Source organism: Triticum urartu, chromosome 3A, assembly GCF_056163025.1.
Source record: "Triticum urartu cultivar PI428250 chromosome 3A, HENAU_Tu73, whole genome shotgun sequence".
NCBI lineage: Eukaryota > Viridiplantae > Streptophyta > Magnoliopsida > Poales > Poaceae > Triticum > Triticum urartu.
Window position 1 is genome coordinate 649207145 of NC_141875.1, and position 18010 is coordinate 649225154.

Consider the following 18010-nt stretch of genomic DNA (forward strand, 5'->3'; position numbering starts at 1 on the left):
CCTGAATCGGCGGAAATTTGTCTTTTTCACGAGAGGTGGATCAAAATTTTTTACACCCAACCATTTTGTCAATTGTGCATTAAATATGGCCTAGTATTTTATAAAAATGATTTGGTCCAATTTTGCAACAATTATTTGGTAGTTCCTTCACAGAAAAACCTCCTTTCGGGCACTCGAAAAATGGAAAATGGTTTTTTCTTTCAACGAAAATGAAAACTTCCTTAGACAACATTGTTTGCCATTCCAATATGCACTATTGTGCACAATATGAGATCATTTGAACAAACTATGCCATGAATGTGGCCATAAGATTGATCATTTGGCTTGAAAGCCATTGATCTCCACACATGATAGCTCGTTTCTGAGAACACTTTTTTATAATAATTGCCGTATTACAAGTTTGTTATTTTCCTAGGAACTTGGCCACATATGATGACACAATGCGAAGGTTTCCTAATTTTTTTGATTTGTTTTTGAATTTTTTATGCCCGTTTCAAAATGCGGTCAAAACGGCGGGAATGACCGTTCCTAGCTAGTGGTTGAATCTTGGAAATTTTTTGGTGTTTCTCTGATTAAATAGTTACTTATGTACCTAGAAATGATTTTTGGAAAAAATAAATAGCAAACTATGAGGCAGCTGCAGTTCAAATTTGACCCGCTTCCACCTGAATCGGCGGAAATTTGTCTTTTTCACGAGAGGTGGATCAAAACTTTTTACACCCAACCATTTTGTCAATTATGCATTAAATATGGCCTAGTATTTTATAAAAATGATTTGTTCCAATTTTGCAACAATTATTTTGGAGGTCCTTCACAAAAAAACCTCCTTTCGGGCACTCGAAAAATGGAAAATGGTTTTTTTGTCCAAAGAAAATGAAAACTTCCTTAGGCAACATCGTTTGCCATTCCAATATGCACCCTTGTGCACAATATGGGATCATTTGAACAAACTATGCCATGAATGTGGCCATAAGATTGATCATTTGGCTTGAAAGCCATTGATCTCCACACGTGATAGCTCGTTTCTGAGAACACTTTTTTAAAATAATTGCCGTATTACAAGTTTGTTATTTTTCCTAGGAACTTGGCCACATATGATGACACAATGCGAAGGTTTCCCAATTTTTTGATTTTTTTTGAATTTTTTATGCCCGTTTCAAAATGCGGTCAAAACGGCGGGAATGACCGTTCCTAGCTAGTGGTTGAATCTTGGAAATTTTTTGGTGTTTCTATGATTAAATAGATACTTATGTACCTAGAAATGATTTTTGGAAAAAAATAAATAGCAAACTATGAGGCAGTTGCAGTTCAAATTTGACCCGCTTCCAGCTGAATCGGCAGAAATTTGTCTTTTTCACCAAAGGTGGATCCAAGCTTGTGATACCCAACTATTTGGTCAATTGTGCATTAAATATGGCCTAGTATTTTATAAAATTCATTTGGTCCAAAGTTGCAACAATTATTTGGTAGGTCCTTCACAAAAAAAATTCATTTTGGGCACTCTGAAAATGGAAAATGATTTTTTCGTCCAAAATAAATGAAAACTTCCTTAGGCAACATCGTATTACAAGTTTATTATTTTTCCTGAAAACTTGGTCACATATAATGACACAATGCGAAGTTTTCCCAATTTTTTGATTTTTTTTTAATTTTTTATGCCCGTTTCAAAATGCGGTCAAAACGGCGGGCTTGACCGTTCCTAGGTAGTGGTTGAATCTTGGAATTTTTTTGGTATTTCTCTGATTAAATAGATACTTATGTACCTACAAATGATTTTTGGAAAAAATAAATAGCAAACTACGAGGTAGCTACAGTTCAAATTTGACCCGCTTCCTGCTGAATCAGCGGGAATTTGTCTTTTTCACCAGAGGTGGATCAAAACTTTTTACACCCGACCATTTGGTCAATTGTGCATTATATATGGCCTAGTATTTTATAAAATTGATTAGGTACAATTTTGCAACAAATATATGGTAGGCCCTTCACAAAAAACTCATTCTGGGCAATCGAAAAAATGGAAAACTGATTTTTTGTCCAAAGAAAATAAAAGATTGCTTAGGCAAAATTGTTTGCCATTCCAAGATGCACCCTTGTGCACGATATGAGGTCATTTGAGTAGACTATGCCAAGAATGTGACCATAAGATTGACTATTTAAGTAGACTTTTTAAAAGTAATTATCATGTTAGAAGTTTGTTTTTTCCTAGACACTAGATCACACAATGCGGATGGAATCTTACAAAACTTAAATGGCCAAAAAAGGCTAGAACGATTGGAAATGCATACAAGTTGGTTATCATCATCCATAAAATGTGGTGTAACTTGAGTGAAAATTTTAGTGGTTCCATTTTGCAAAATATTATTGGTAGTTGCTTCATAAACCCCTTTGTTTTTAGCACTTAAAGACTATATTTTAAATTACAGCCATAGTCTTCAACCAATCAGGACGTCTCTCCCGGATCACCCTACTGTAGGCGATCTGAACCGTCCGATCGTCCCTGATCTAACGGCAGACTTGACCCCCCACCATCTCACCTAACTAGACCTAACACAACCCGCACCCACAGCCGCCGCCCTCTCCCTCCCTCAGATCTCGATCCGATCCAGATCGACGCCGACACCCCTCTCTAACCCTAGCTTCCCATCGCCGGCGACGACGCCCTCCCTCCCTCGTCTTCTCCTCCTTCCCTCCTCACGGCCGCCTCCACCACGCCACAAACCCCAGCGATGGCCTCATGTAGATACCATCCTCCCCCGGTCCCGTCCCCAGCCCCGCCCGGATCCACCGTGCTTGTCCACAACTGCCGCCCCCACCCCGCCGTCGATCTCGCCCACGGCGGCCGCCACCACCCCGCCGTCATCCTCGCCCATGGCGGCCGCACCACCCCGCCGTCGACCTCTCCTCGATCATTCCCAGATCCACCCAGGGGCTGGACCTGGAGCTCATCTCCTCCATGGCATCGGCTTCCAGATCCGCCCATGGGTTGGACCTGGTGCTCCATCTCCATGGCGAGTTGGCTGCATCCCCACGTCTGCTTCCGCTCGGTCGACGATGCCATCCGCGCATGCTTCTGCTGCTCGTATAGGTAAGGCAATATGTCGATTTGCTGTTCTCCCCTCGGCTTCCCTTACTCTACCTTACGTGCTGTGTCTTCCCTCCTCACGCAGGTGCACGCACCACCAGCGCTCCCGGATCGAGCAGGTGACGCATTGGCCCTCCCAGATCCACGACGAGTTGCATCTTGCTCGTCCTCGCGGCTATCGGCCACGTCCTCGAAAAGGGTCACATCTGGTTGTGGCCAAGTGAGGCCCCGGATCTGCACTCACTAGGAGGGTGCGGCGACACCGAGAGGATTCTCACGCATCCGTCTTCCACCTTCTTCGTCCAGTTCCAGGTACTGACATTCCCCCCTCCCTGCACACATCCTCCACCTTCTCTTGCTTTCTCTGATCCTCCCATTCCGCTTTTGGTTGGGGCGTTCCTATACTGATCCATATGCATGCGTTAATTTGTAGTTGTGTACGCGACGTGGAGCCTCATCTTCGAGCTGCTTGACCTCAAGGGCGAGGTGGACGACGACACTCTGGTTCTTGTGTGATGTTGCCAACAGCAAGATGTGACGGATAACTTGGTAATCATTAATCCAGTAGTGAATAGTTGATTAGTCAAGCCACTGCTAATCATCTGGTGGCCTTGGACTTGTGATTGTAGATCGTCTGGTGGAGATGCTAATCATCTGGTGGCCTTGGACGTGGAGCCTCCTCTGTTTGTTATTTATTAGGTTTGTACTGGTAGCTTGTTAGTTTTCCCTCGTGTGCTTGAAAACATGCAAGCAGAGAGATAGAGAGGGATTCCTTGATGTAGCATGCCAGTAGCTACTTTGTCTCAGCTTTTACCTATCTTTATCCGTATCTCAGTTAGATGCACTACTGCTAGTTCAGTTGATGCCAATAATATCTTACTCATTTTTGTAGATCATCCTCATCCCAAGCAAAATAATAGGTTGACTGAGGCAGTCTTTTTCCGCTGCAACAGCCATGCACAGCTGGTTCTGCCTGGTGGATGCAGTTTCAGTTCCTCCAATTTCCACGTGCTGGCGTTCCAATGTCAAGTACTCCCTCCGTCCCAAAATAAGTGACTCAACTTTGTACTAGCTTTAGTACAAAGTTAGTACAAAGTTGAGTCACTTATTTTCGGACGGAGGGAGTATAATTCTTGAACTACATAAGCTAAACTCTGTTAGTTCCATTATCAACTTGTATATGCAGTCTAAGCCTTCTAAAATGATTGCCTTTACTGTCCATGTCTTGATGTGATTTGTTCTTAAAACGGTTTGCTAGATAGATCCAAACTGTGGTTTTGTGTACAATAGTTTTGCATTGTATGAGCTAAATTCTGTTGTCCATTAGCATGTTTCACTTGTCATTTATGTGGAAGTTTGATGGCAATATTGTAAGTTGGGTATGCAATGGTACCTGGAAGGCTGCACCGCTTATCCAGCTTGTTGTTAGAATTGTTTCAGTCATTAATTTTTCCTTAACTCAGCTCGTTTAAGATCTATGCTAGTATGTGACCTGCGTATAGATATGAGTTACATCCCAGCCATTTTAACTATGATTGGTTGTATTACTTCAGATTTGACGGTGAAAGTGCATTTGTTAACTGTATTCTAATGCTCTCATATGTAAGGAATGCATGGGTTAACTCATCCTTATTGGTAGATCCTCTCTTTTAATTAATAATGTATGCATGCCTTGAATGTTCTGTGTTCTTTACTATACTGTTCTGGCCTCGGGCAATTAAACATTGTATCTGTTTTTATTGTGATATGCAACTCTTAAAAAAAAAGAAACTGTATTATGGAATTACTCATTTGCATGGAATTTCTATGTATTCTAGTAGTTTATTTTTGATACTGTATTGCTGTATTCCCGATCTGCGTTGGAGCCGATGCTCGATTTGTTCCTGTTTCTGTTTCAGTACCAGTACAATGTAATGATTTCGTGCTTTCATGAAGTATTTTGCGCTGTTTTTATCTGTCGAGCAATTTAGAAGACTTGTAGAGCATTTAACTAGACAGTTGAATTTGCATGTGCAACTATGCTTGCTTAGAGCTTCCATTGACTGGTTATATTATTTCTATGGCCTGTGTTGTTCTTAGTTGTGCTACAGTATGTGTTTCATGTTGTTTGCACTTGTTAGCCAAATCATTGCACACGCAGTGTTAATGCGATGTTGCGGGTTTGTGACCTAGGATTTCAGCCGAATTCCTGTTTGTACAATGTATCTGCTACATGTTGTTTTCATCTTGATAGCTAGCAGCCTAGCACCATGACCGTTGATTGTGAAATCTCTATATGCTGTAAAATTAATTGGGTCAGTCTCGAACTTGTTGTGAATTGTAAGATGCTTTAAGTAAATGTTTTTTTGCCTTATCGCGTGTAGGCGGTCAGGCGAGACAACAAGTAGAGGTTCAGTCTGTTGGAGGAGTATGGCGAGCTGCTGATTCGGGCTAACCAGGGGCACACTATGGTAGTATGTTTTCTGCCTGAACTCCCCTACACTAATGTATTCTGTTTTTACAAGTAAGATTTAAGATGTGTTTATACTCTTCATGATCATCTGCCATGTAGTAATCATTATTTTTTGTAACTTCTAAAAGCATTGTGCTAGCTGAATTTGTGTTATCATTCTGAAGAACTTGTCCTTTTTATTGAATGGTCTCTTCATAATATATTGGCTCCAGTTTTCTGATTCTTCTCTCCTAATTCATGTAACAGGGCGACCGTATTAGCTCAGTCCTGACTATGGCAGGAGCAGGTGCATTTGCCTGTTTGTAATGCTATCGAAGGAGCTCCATCCTGAAGAATATAGTGCTTGTAGAGCTTGTAAATTAGTTACTCCACTTGTAGAGTTATTTGTAGAGCAGGAGCACCATTGTATTGCGTGTTATTTGTAGAGCAGGAGCTCCATACAGAATCTGGCTCTATACTGAATCTGGTTGTTGTTATTTGAAGTATTATATGTGTATTTTGTCAGTGCCAATTTAAATATTGGTTATTTATTTACTGTCAAAATGAAATGAGGAATATGGCCCTGACAAGTCGGACCCACTTGCTAGAACCTGACAACTTGGACCCACTTATGAGAACATGATAACTGGGATCCATTTGACTAGTGGACCCATGATACATATAAAAAACATGAGAGGCCCAACAAAGAAATGGCCCAGAAAAATACATGATCAAAAAGAAAATATGCTATTAAAAGGGCCACGCAAAGAAATTAATAAGGCTGAATTGTTGGGCCAGACCCATGTAGCTAATAAAAGCATAGGAAAAAAATACAGTAAAAAGGCCGAATTGTTGGGCTAGGCCCATGTAGAAAACAGAATTGGACCGGGCTGAATCTTGTGCCACATCAGCTTGCCACGCTGGATGCCTACGTGGAATGGGGAGGTTGCTAGTGACCAAAACAGAACAATAGGCTTATTTTGGTCATAAACGTTTGCGACCATTCCAGAAGAAAGGTCGCTATAGTCAGTTTACGACGCCCAGCTTTTGACCTTATGCTTTTGGTCACAAAAAGGTCATAAATGGAAATTTGTGACCATTCAGTGACCAATAGTGGTGGTCATAAGTTGACATATTTCTTGTAGTGGCGAAAACTGTTCGTTACAACGAACGTACGAACGAACGCCCGCTAACTAGAAGTACCGAGAAAAACCGGCGATCCGAAAAAAACGAATCTAGGGTTTTCTAAAAAAACCGAACGGTTCTTTAGAAAAACCGGCGGCTCGGATCCGGCGGCTACCTCCGGCGAGGCGAGGTGGCGGGGTGGCGGCGGCGCGGGGCGCGGCAAGCGGCGGCGGCGATGACTTAGCGAGGGCGGCGGGGTGGTGGTGGTTTGGGGCGGCGGGGGTGGCGTCTATATAAAGGGCGGGGCGGGGCGGCTTGCTTGGAGGAGGGGCAAGCGGCGGCGGCGGAGTCCAGCTCGGACTCCTAGTCCGAGCGGTGGCGGGGCGGCGTGCGCGCGGGGAGGCGGCGGCGGCTGCGGGCCGGCCTGGCTCGGCTGGGCCTTAGGCCTAGTCAGGCGCAGGAACTTTTTTTAATAATTCCGCCGACAGAAATAAAATCCTAGAAAAATAAATAAAAATCTAAAAATGCCAAAATAAATTTTCATCGTCGAAATAAAATATTTAGAACGAGATGAACATTTTCTTGGCCCTAAAATGCAACTTTGCAAATGTGCAATTTTTCTAATGCAAACAAAAATTGCAATAAAATCCAAATAAAACAAATATTTGATTTTAATATTTTTCCTCCTATATTTCAATTATCTTAGAGAAGTCATATTATCTCCTCTCATATATTTTAATATGAAATATTTTTAGAGAGAAAAATAATTAAAACCAAAATCCTCGTTTCAGATTTGATAAAAATCAAATAGGAAAACCAGGGAAATCTCCAACTCTCTCCAATGGTCCTTGAGTTGCTTAGGATTTCGAGGATCGCAAGACGAAATGCAAATAAAATATGATATGCATGGATGACTATGTATAACATTCCAAATTGAAAATTTGGGATGTTACAAGAAACTTTGGGGCACTCTTTGAGGTTTTATGTGTTGGTTGAATAGATGAATCTGAGATTCTGTGATGCATATCGTATAATCATACCCACGGATACTTGAGGTGACATTGGAGTATCTAGGTGACATTAGGGTTTTGGTTGATTTGTGTCTTAAGGTGTTATTCTAGTACAAACTCTAGGGCTGTTTGTGACACTTATAGGAATAGCCAACGAATTGATTGGAAAGAATAACTTTGAGGTGGTTTCGTACCCTACCATAATTAATCTCTTCGTTCGTTCTCCGCTATTAGTGACTTTGGAATGACTCTTTGTTGCATGCTGAGGGATAGTTATGTGATCCAATTATGTTATTATTGTTGAGAGGACATGCACTAGTGAAAGTATGAACACCGGGCCTTGCTTCCTATCATTGCAATACTATTTACGCTCACTTTTATCATTAGTTACCTTGCTATTTTTATAATTTCAGATTACAAATACCTTTATCTACTATCCATATACCACTTGTATCACCATCTCTTCTCCGAACTAGTGCACCTATACAATTTACCATTGTATTGGGTGTGTTGGGGACACAAGAGACTCTTTGTTATTTGGTTGCAGGGTTGCTTGAGAGAGACCATCTTCATCCTACGCCTCCTACGGATTGATAAACCTTAGGTCATCCACTTGAGGGGAATTTGCTACTGTCCTACAAACCTCTGCACTTGGAGGCCCAACAACGTCTACAAGAAGAAGGCTGTGTAGTAGACATCAGACCCCCAAAGAAAAGAAAAGAAATAAAACTATTTACACGGGAAGGCTCCCAACAAGCAAAAGAAGAACGGGAAATATTTTTGGGTTTTCTTTTAATTATTACGACTACAACAAGAAAAGTAAACTAACTAAAAATTGCTCTATTTTCTTGTTTTTTCTTAAGGTTTATCAAACACACAAGAAGAAAGCAAGAAAAAGGAAAAAATAAACTAGCATGGATATTACAGTGAAAGAGTATGAGCACCGACATCTAGCAATGAGTGTGTGTGAACATAAACGGAATGTCGGTGAGAAATACGTACTCCCCCAAGCTTAGGCTTTTGGCCTAAGTTGGTTCATTGCCAAGGATGTCCTGGCAGATACCAGTAGGTGTAGCAGGGGTCGTACTGAGATGTAGTGGTTATCGCCTCCTGAGCTACAGCGTGGCAGTGAGCTGCCTCCGCCCTCCTCTAGTACTCATCTGCCTCCTCTCTGGTTATAAAATGTCTTCCTTTTGCCTGATAATCAAAGAAGGCAGGAGCAGGGAGAGTAATACGGACATCATGACGTCTGTCAAAGATTAAGCGATATAGGAGAGGTGATTCATTCCTCTCGACAAACTGATGGTAGATCATAGAATTATAGTCTAAATAAGTAGGAGGCAACTCAATGTCATCCTCACGAACACCCACACCAAGAAAATCAGCTAAGCGGGTTGCATAAATTCCACCAAAGAAATCTCCATTAAATATATTATGATGCAACCTACGTGCAACAATGGCTCCCAGATTATAAGATTTGTCTCCTAACACAGCACTCCTAAGAATACTGAGGTCAGGTACACACATATGACATGCTTCATCTTTACCATTTATGCACCTACCTATGAAGAGAGCAAAATAATGTATAGCAGGAAAATGAATGCTCCCTATGGTAGCTTGCGCTATATCTCTAGATTCCCCCACGGTTATACCAGCAAGAAAGTTTCTAAATTTAGATTTACGGGGTTCACTAACACTACCCAATTGTGGAAGTTTGCAAACAGAAGTAAAATCCTCTAAGTCCATGGTATAAGATTTTTCATAAAGATCAAACAGGACAGTTGGAGAATTACGTGAAGATGAAAATTCAAACCTCCTGACAAATGTACTAGTGAGATAGTGGTACTGGCGGCATTTGTCTGCCTCAAAGCCCACAAGATCAGCGTTACGCAAATATGCGTTAAATTTTCCTTGATTCCCGCTCGATTCATAAAATTTTCGGAAGGCCATTCACAGGGCCGCACTGGAGCGTCCCTTGGTGGCTCCTCGTCAGCATCATGCATTGCAAGCCTGGGTCCTTGCTTCCTTGAAGAACCACCTTGGAACATTTTCCTAAGCATATTTCTTCCTCTGAAAAATTTCTGAATTTTTTTAGTAACTTCAAATAAAAGTGAACCAAGCTCAACACCATTGATAGCAACTAATCCTACAAGTTCCTAGAGACTATATCATGCATTAGAACTACTTGGAACCATATAAATTTGACATGCAGGCTCAAGAACATGGTCACCTAGGCAGCACAAATTTGCAATGAATAAAGCACTAGAACCAAAACTAATTGGACCAATGGAGGAGTCACATACCAAGGAACAATCTCCCCAAGCAGTTTTGTGAGAGGTGCTTTGAGCAAGGAGATCGAAAATCACAGCAAAATGAGCTAGAACTCGTGCTTGAGCTGGATATTGGTGTTTGTGGGAGGAAGAAGGAGTCTGTGGGTGCAGGAATAAGTGGAGGAGGGCCACCGTGGGCCCACGAGGTAGGGGGGCGCGCCCTGGGGGTTAGGCCACGACCTCCACCCTTGTGGCCAGGTGCTTGCCCCTCCTGCTGTGTTCTCAGTGCCAGATATTCTCAAATATTCTAGAAAAAATCATATTCCATTTTCAGGGCATTTGGAGAACTTTTATTTTCGGGATATTTTTATATTGCACAGGTAAATCAGAAAACAGACAGAAAAATACTAGTTTTACTTTATTTCAACTAAATAACAGAAAGTAGAAGGAGGATACAGAAGGTTGTGCCTTATAGTTTCATCCATCTCATGCTCATCAAAAGGAATCCACTAACAAGGTTGATCAGGTCTTGTTAACAAACTCATTCCGAATAACATGGAACCAGAGAAATTCGAATAACACTATGTTACCTCAACGATGATATGCACATCTCCAATAATAAGAATATCATATTTCTTCTTGATAGTTGGAAGAGGAAATTCAAAACCACCAAATATAATCGATGGAATTTTTCCAATAGAGTTGATACTATGAACTTAAGGTTGTTTCCTCGGAAAGTGTATCATATGCTCATTACCATTAACATGAAAAGTGACATCGCCTTTGTTGCAATCAATAACAGCCCCTGCAGTATTCAAAAAAGGTCTTCCTAGAATAATAGACATACTATCGTCCTCGGTAATATCAAGAATAACAAAGGCCGTTAAAATAGTAACGTTTGCAACCACAACAGGCACATCCTCACAAATAGTGACAGGTATAGCAGTTGATTTATCAGCCATTTGCAAAGATATTTCAGTAGGTGTCAACTTATTCAAATCAAGTCTACGATATAAATAGAGAGGCATAACACTAACACCGGTTACAAGATCACATAAAGCAGTTTTAACATAGTTTCTTTTAAGGGAGCATGGTATAGTGGGTACTCATGGATCTCCAAGTTTCTTTGGTATTCCACCCTTAAAAGTATAATTAGCAAGCATGGTGGAAATCTCAGCTTGCAGTATGTTTCTTTTATTAGTAACAATGTCTTTCATATACTTAGCATAAGGATTCATTTTGAGCATATTAGTTAATCGCATATGCAAAAAGATAGGTCTAATCATTTCAGCAAAGCGCTGAAAATCCTCATCATCCTTTTTCTTGGATGGTTTGGGAGGAAAAGGCATGGGTTTCTGAACCCATGGTTCTCTTTCTTTACCATGTTTCCTAGCAACAAAGTCTCTCTTATCATAACGTTGATTCTTTGATTGTGGGTTATCAAGATCAATAGCAGGTTCAATTTCTACATCATTGTCATTACTAGGTTGAGTATCATCATGAACTTCATCATTAACATTTTCACTAGGTTCATGTTCATTACTAGATTGTGTTTCAGCATCAGAAATAGAGATATCATTTGGATTCTCAGGTGGTTCAGCAATAGGTTCACTAGAAGCATGCAAAGGCCTATCAATTTTCTTTTTCTTCTTTTTAGAAGGACTAGGTGCATCAATATTATTTCTCTGAGAATCTTTCTCAAGTCTCTTAGGGTGACCTTCAGGATACAAAGGTTCCTGAGTCATCTTACCAGTTCTAGTAGCCACTCTAACAGCATAATCATTTTTCTTACTATTCATTTCATTGAGCAAATCATTTTGAGCTTTAAGTACTTGTTCTACTTGAGTGGTAACCATTGAAGCATGTTTACTAATGAGTTTAAGTTCATCTCTAACATTAGCCATCTAATTACCCAAGTGTTCAAGCGTATCAGAATTGTATTTCAATTGTCTACCAAAATAAGCATTGAAATTTTCTTGTTTTACAATAAAATTATCAAACTCTTCTAAGCATTGTCTAGCAGACATATAGTGAGGAATATCACCTTCATCAAATATATAGAGAGAATTTACCTTTACTACCTGTGTTGGGTTATCAAGACCATGAGTTTTTTCAATAGGTAATGGATTAGGATCACATGTTTCTTCAACAGGCGGTAGATTAAGACCATGTATTTCTTCAACATGAGGTAAATTCCTAACATCTTTGATACATCTCCGTCATATCTATAATTTTTGATTGTTCCATTCCAATATTATTCAACTTTCATATACTTTTTGGCATCTTTTTATACTATTTTTGGGACTAACATATTTATCCAGTGCCCAGTGCCAGTTCCTATCTATTGCATGTTTTTGGTTTCGCAGAATATCCATATCAAACGGAGTCCAAACGGGATAAAAACGGACGGAGCTTATTTTTGGAAAATATGGAAAATTCAGAAGGAAAATCAACGCGAAACAGTGCCCGAGGTGGTCACGAGCTAGGGGGGCGCCCCCCCCCCCTTAGGGCGCGCCCCTACCCTCGTGAGCCCCCTGTAAGGCAGTTGACGCTCTTCTTTTGCCGCAAGAAAGCTAATATTCGGAAAAAAAAATCACGGCGAAGGTTTCAGGCATACCGGAGTTACGGATCTCCATATATATACGAAACGGTGGAACAGAGCCAGAAGAGAACGCAGAACCAGAGAGAGACAGAGGGATAGATCCAATCTCGGAGGGGCTCTCGCCCCTCCCACGCCATGGGAGCCAAGGACCAGAGGGGAAACCCTTCTCCCATCTAGGGAGGAGGTCAAGGAAGAAGAAGAAGAAGGGGGCTCTCTCCCCCTCGCTTCCGGTGGCGCCGGAGTGCCACCGGGGGCCATCATCATCACCACCATCTTCACTAACAACTTCACCACCATCAACCAACTCTTCCCCCCTCTATGCAGCGGTGCAACCTCTCTCTTACCCTTCGTAATCTCTACTTAAACATGGTGCTCAACGCTATATATTATTTCCCAATGATGTATGGCTATCCTGTGATGTTTGAGTAGATATGTTTTGTCCTAATGGCTATTTGATGATCGTGATTGGTTTGAGTTGTATGTTTTATTATTGGTGCTGTCCTATGGTGCTCTCCGTGTCGCGCAAGCGTGAGGGATTCCCGCTGTAGGGTTTGCAATATGCTTATGATTTGCTTATGGTGGGTGGCGTGAGTGATAGAAGCACAGACCCGAGTAAGTAGGTTGTTTGCGTATGGGATAAAGGGGACTTGATGCTTTAATGCTATGGTTTGGTTTTACCTTAATGAATCTTTAGTATTTGCGGATGCTTCCTAGAGTTCCAATCATAAGTGCATATGATCCAAGTAGAGAAAGTATGTTAGCTTATGCCTCTCCCTCATATAAAATTGCAATAATGATTACCGGTCTAGTTATCGGTTGCCTAGGGACAAATAACTTTCTCGTAACAACAAACTCTCTACTAAACCTAACTTAGTTGTGTCTTTATCTAAACAGCCCCTACTTTTTATTTACTTGCTCTTTATTATCTTGCATACCTATCCAACAACACATACAAAGTACATTTAGTTTCATACTTGTTCTAGGTAAAGCGAACATCAAGCGTGCGTAGAGTTGTATCGGTGGTCGATAGAACTTGAGGGTATATTTGTTCTACCTTTAGCTCCACGTTGGGTTCGACACTCTTACTTATCGAAAGAGGCTACAATTGACCCCCTATACTTGTGGGTTATCAAGACATTTTTCTGGCGCCGTTGCCGGGGAGCAATAGCGTGGGGTGAATATTTTCGTGTGTGCTTGTTTGCTTTATCACTAAGTAATTTTTATTTGCTGTTATGAGTTGTTCTTTATCTTTAGTTATGGATATGGAACACGAAATACCAAAAAAATTAGGTGTACTTGCTACTCATGGAGATGGGGAACCTCCTAAAACCCTCGATGCTGGTTAGGTGAAAGATATTATGTACTACTTTAATAATCCTGAGAAAACCCCATTCAATTATGTAATGGGAGTAACGTTGGATCAACGTGAATACTTTAGGGATTATCGCTTGACCCCAAAATGGAAACTATTACATGGGATCAAATTCATATATTGAAGTGGTATGCTAGAGAACTATGAGCTCATTGGATGAAAAAGATGAGCAGGAGAGCGAAGAACAAAAGGAGGAAGAGCGGATTGATCACCCGTGCCCACCTTCTAATGAGAGTAACTCTTCAACTCATACATTGTTTAATTCCCCTTCGTGCTTATCGAAGGATGATTGCTATGATGACTATTATGATCCCTTGGACTCTTTTGAAATATCCCTTTTTGATGATGCTTGCTATGCTTGTGGCCAAGATGCCAATATGAATTATGCTTATGGAGATGAACTTGCTATAGTTCCTTATGTTAAACATGAAATTGTTGCTATTGCACCCACGCATGATAGTCCTATTATCTTTTTGAATTCTCCCGACTACACTATATCGGAGAAGTTTGCACTTATTAAGGATTATATTGATGGGTTGCCTTTTACCGTTGCACATGATGATTTTGATGAATATAATATGCATGTGCTTGCCGCTCCTACTTGCAATTATTATGTGAGAGGAACTATATCTCCACCTCTCTATGTTTCCAATATGATAAAATTGCAAGAAACTGTTTATACTATGCATTGGCCTTTACTTTGTGTGCATGAATTGTTCTTTTATGACATGCCGATGCATAGGAAGAGAGTTAGACTTCGTCATTACATGACATATATTGCTTTGTGCTCACTACTAAATTACAAATCATTGCTAATTAAAATTGGCTTTGATATACCTTGGGATCCGGGTGGATTCACTACTTGAGCACTATATGCCTAGCTTAATGGCTTTAAAGAAAGCACTGCCAGGGAGACAACCCGGAAGTTTTAGAGAGTCATTTATTTCTGTTGAGTTCTTTCATATAGTTTGGAAACAACAAATATAAAGAGGGGAACCCAAAACTTTTTCAAAATGGAAAGCGAAAGTGAGAAAGACAAGCATTGTTGTTGTGGGAGCTAGCCTTGAACTTTGTTCATGCTCACGGCAACTTTGTGAATCTTGATTACAAAAAATTTTCAACAAAAATAATTATCCCCTTGTACAATTCCATTGTATTATAAAAATAATGTGCCAAGGTTTGCCTTTAGGATGTTTACATATGCTTGATGGTTTGTACGGTGCATGACAGAAACTTTAGCTGTAGTGCGTGATTTTACATTTTTAGCTGGAACGTCAAATGGTTTTGATTCTTTTTGCACTGTCTGATGAAGCTATGTACCTAGGGTAGGGTCATGCACCCGTCCAACTTACCCTCCCCAAGGACATCTCTACAAAGAATCAGAAACAGTCGAAGAGAAACCTTCAACCACTTGACCGTGGAGATGCACTCACTTGACCACCTTGAAGACACTCGACCACCAGGAGATGAGGAACCCTCCACTCTGCAGCGGTCAGGACTTAAACCATAGCATAATGAGCATTTATGATGCTTTACTGTAGACGTTACTAGTAACACCTTTCCTTTATGAACATTGAATCTTGTGTAACAGAGGGGAGCTGGGGTCCTGGCGCACTCTATATAAGCCACCCCCTTCCTCTAGGACAAGGGTTCGCATGTTTTTGTAAACTTACACACACATATAATCCAGTCGACCGCCTCAGGGCACCGAGACATAGGGCTATTACTTCCTCCGAGAAGGGCCTGAACTCGTAAAACTCGTGTGTACAACTCCTTCATAGCTAGGATCTTGCCTCCTCATACTTACCCCCCATTCTACTGTCAGTCTTAGATCCACGACAGTTGGCGCCCACTGTGGGGCAGGTGTCTTAGCGACTTATTGGAGAAGTTGCAATTTTTCCGATCCCCATCATCATGATTCCAGGTGAAGGTTTGGTTGAGGGCCGCGAGATCCATCTCGGCGCGCTCGTGTTTGTCACCGATGACTCTGCTTGGCTTCAGGAGGCACCACTCGATGTTGACGCGCTCCCCGCCCGCGGGGCAACGCACTTTCACGCGTGCATCCGCGGCGTCCTCCTGCGGCAATCGTCGACGCAGTACCAGTCGACTCCAATGGCTTTCCCCCTCCCTGTGACCCGCCGGAGCAAGCGCACCGACCGGTCGAGGCTTCAATGGTGGGTGAAGCATGCGGTGGCCCGCCAGTCCGCCACCCCTCAAGTCACGGCGATCGAGTCCGACGAGTCTCTCTATGGCCTGTTCAATCTGTCGACTGGCTCCGTAGAGACTACATCCGAGTGCGGCAGCAACGACTCGGCAGCGGAAGTCCTGGTGGTCAATGGACCACGCAGCCCTCCTGGCTTTGATCGTGAAGACGGAGGTGACGGGAACGGCGGTCCGTCGCGCGTTCACGAGGAGTACCGCCCCGAGCCTCTCTCCTCGCAACAGAGAGAAGAACTTCATCGCCGAAACATGGATGCCCTGCATACTCCTTTAGTTGGAGATACACCCGAGGCCCAGGCCTTGGAGCAGGCTCGCCTGGCCAATCTGGCTGAGCGCACTCGGCTGGAGACCTCCAGCGCGCACTAGATGAACGCGCTCGTCAACGTGCTCTTGAGGCCAGCCGACGCCAACCTTTTCCACCTCCGGCTCAGGTATACCGAACACCGATCCAAAAGCTAGCAGCTGCTGCCCGGATAGCAGAGTCGATTCAACCTTCCCAGTCAGAAGCTGGTCGAGGTCTGGCGCAGATTAGGGCCTTGCTCCGGGCAGCAGGAGAGCAGAATACGGCCGTGTCCCAGTCGCGGGATAGGATCCATAGCAGATATGGGGTCGTAGATACGGTCCAGTCGGCCCATAGCCTGAGATTGCCCCCGAGGCGTGAGGGACATGGAGAGCGGTGGGATCACTATAGAAACCAGGAGCAGTATGATCGTCGAGACGATCGCGATGGTCGCCGTCGAGTGCCCACGCCTCCTCCAAGGAGTGGGTCATACGTGCTGCGGCCACATGAAGACAGGCGCCCTAACAGCGTCGGAAGAGGTATTCTATTCGACCCCAGGGAGCCAGGCTTTGTTGCGAGATCTATTCTCGTGCAGGGCTTGGTCGACAGAAACAGAGCTCACCGAGATGGCCATGATAGAGGCCCGCAAACCGGCAACAGGGTGCATGTCTCTGGCCCAGAGTGCTTCAGCAGAGCTATCAGAGCTGTAGTGATTCCCCCCAACTTCAGGTTGGCGACTGGAGTCAGTAAGTTCAACGAAGAGTCCAAGCCTGACACCTGGCTCGAATACTACCGAGTGGCTGTCCAGATTGGTGGCGGCAATGATGAGGTGGCCATGAAACACCTTCCTGTGTTGTTGGAGGGCTCGGCTAGAGCGTGGCTGAATAAGTTGGCACCTGGCAGCATCTATACTTGGGAAGATCTCGCCCGAGTGTTTGTCAGAACGTTTGAGGGTACTTGCAAACGGCCAGCAGGTTTGACAGAATTACAGTGTTGTGTCCAGAAACCGAATGAAACTTTGAGAGATTATATCCAGAGGTGGATCACCCTAGCCCACATGGTGGAAGATGTGTCTGATCATCAGGCAATTTGTGCTTTCAAGGAAGGCGTCAGGTACCGGGAGTTGAATCTGAAATTCGGTCGGACAGGAAACATGACTCTGACTCGGATGATGGAAATTGTCACCAAGTATGCCAATGGTGAAGAGGAAGAGTGACTGCGGAGCGGCAAGCACAAAGCAGTCGCCCACAAAGCCGGAGGAGGAAACTCCAGTCGGAAACAAAAACGCAAGGCCGAACCAACTGCTCTGGGTGAGGCCTTGGCTGTGGTTCAAGGAAAGTTCAAGGGGAAGCCCAAAGGGCCGTGGAACCCCAAGAAAGTAAAAGATCAAGATGGAAATGACGTGTTGGATCTGCCGTGCCATATCCACACCAAAAAAGACGAAGAAGGTAATTTCATTTACCCAAAGCATACCACTCGACAGTGTCGGCTCCTGATCCAGCAGTTCCGAGAGAAACAGCCCAAGGAAAAAGAGAAGGAGGCAGACAAGGCTGAGAGTGAAGGAGAAGATGATGATGGTTATCCTCACGTGAATTCCACTCTGATGATTTTTGCTGAT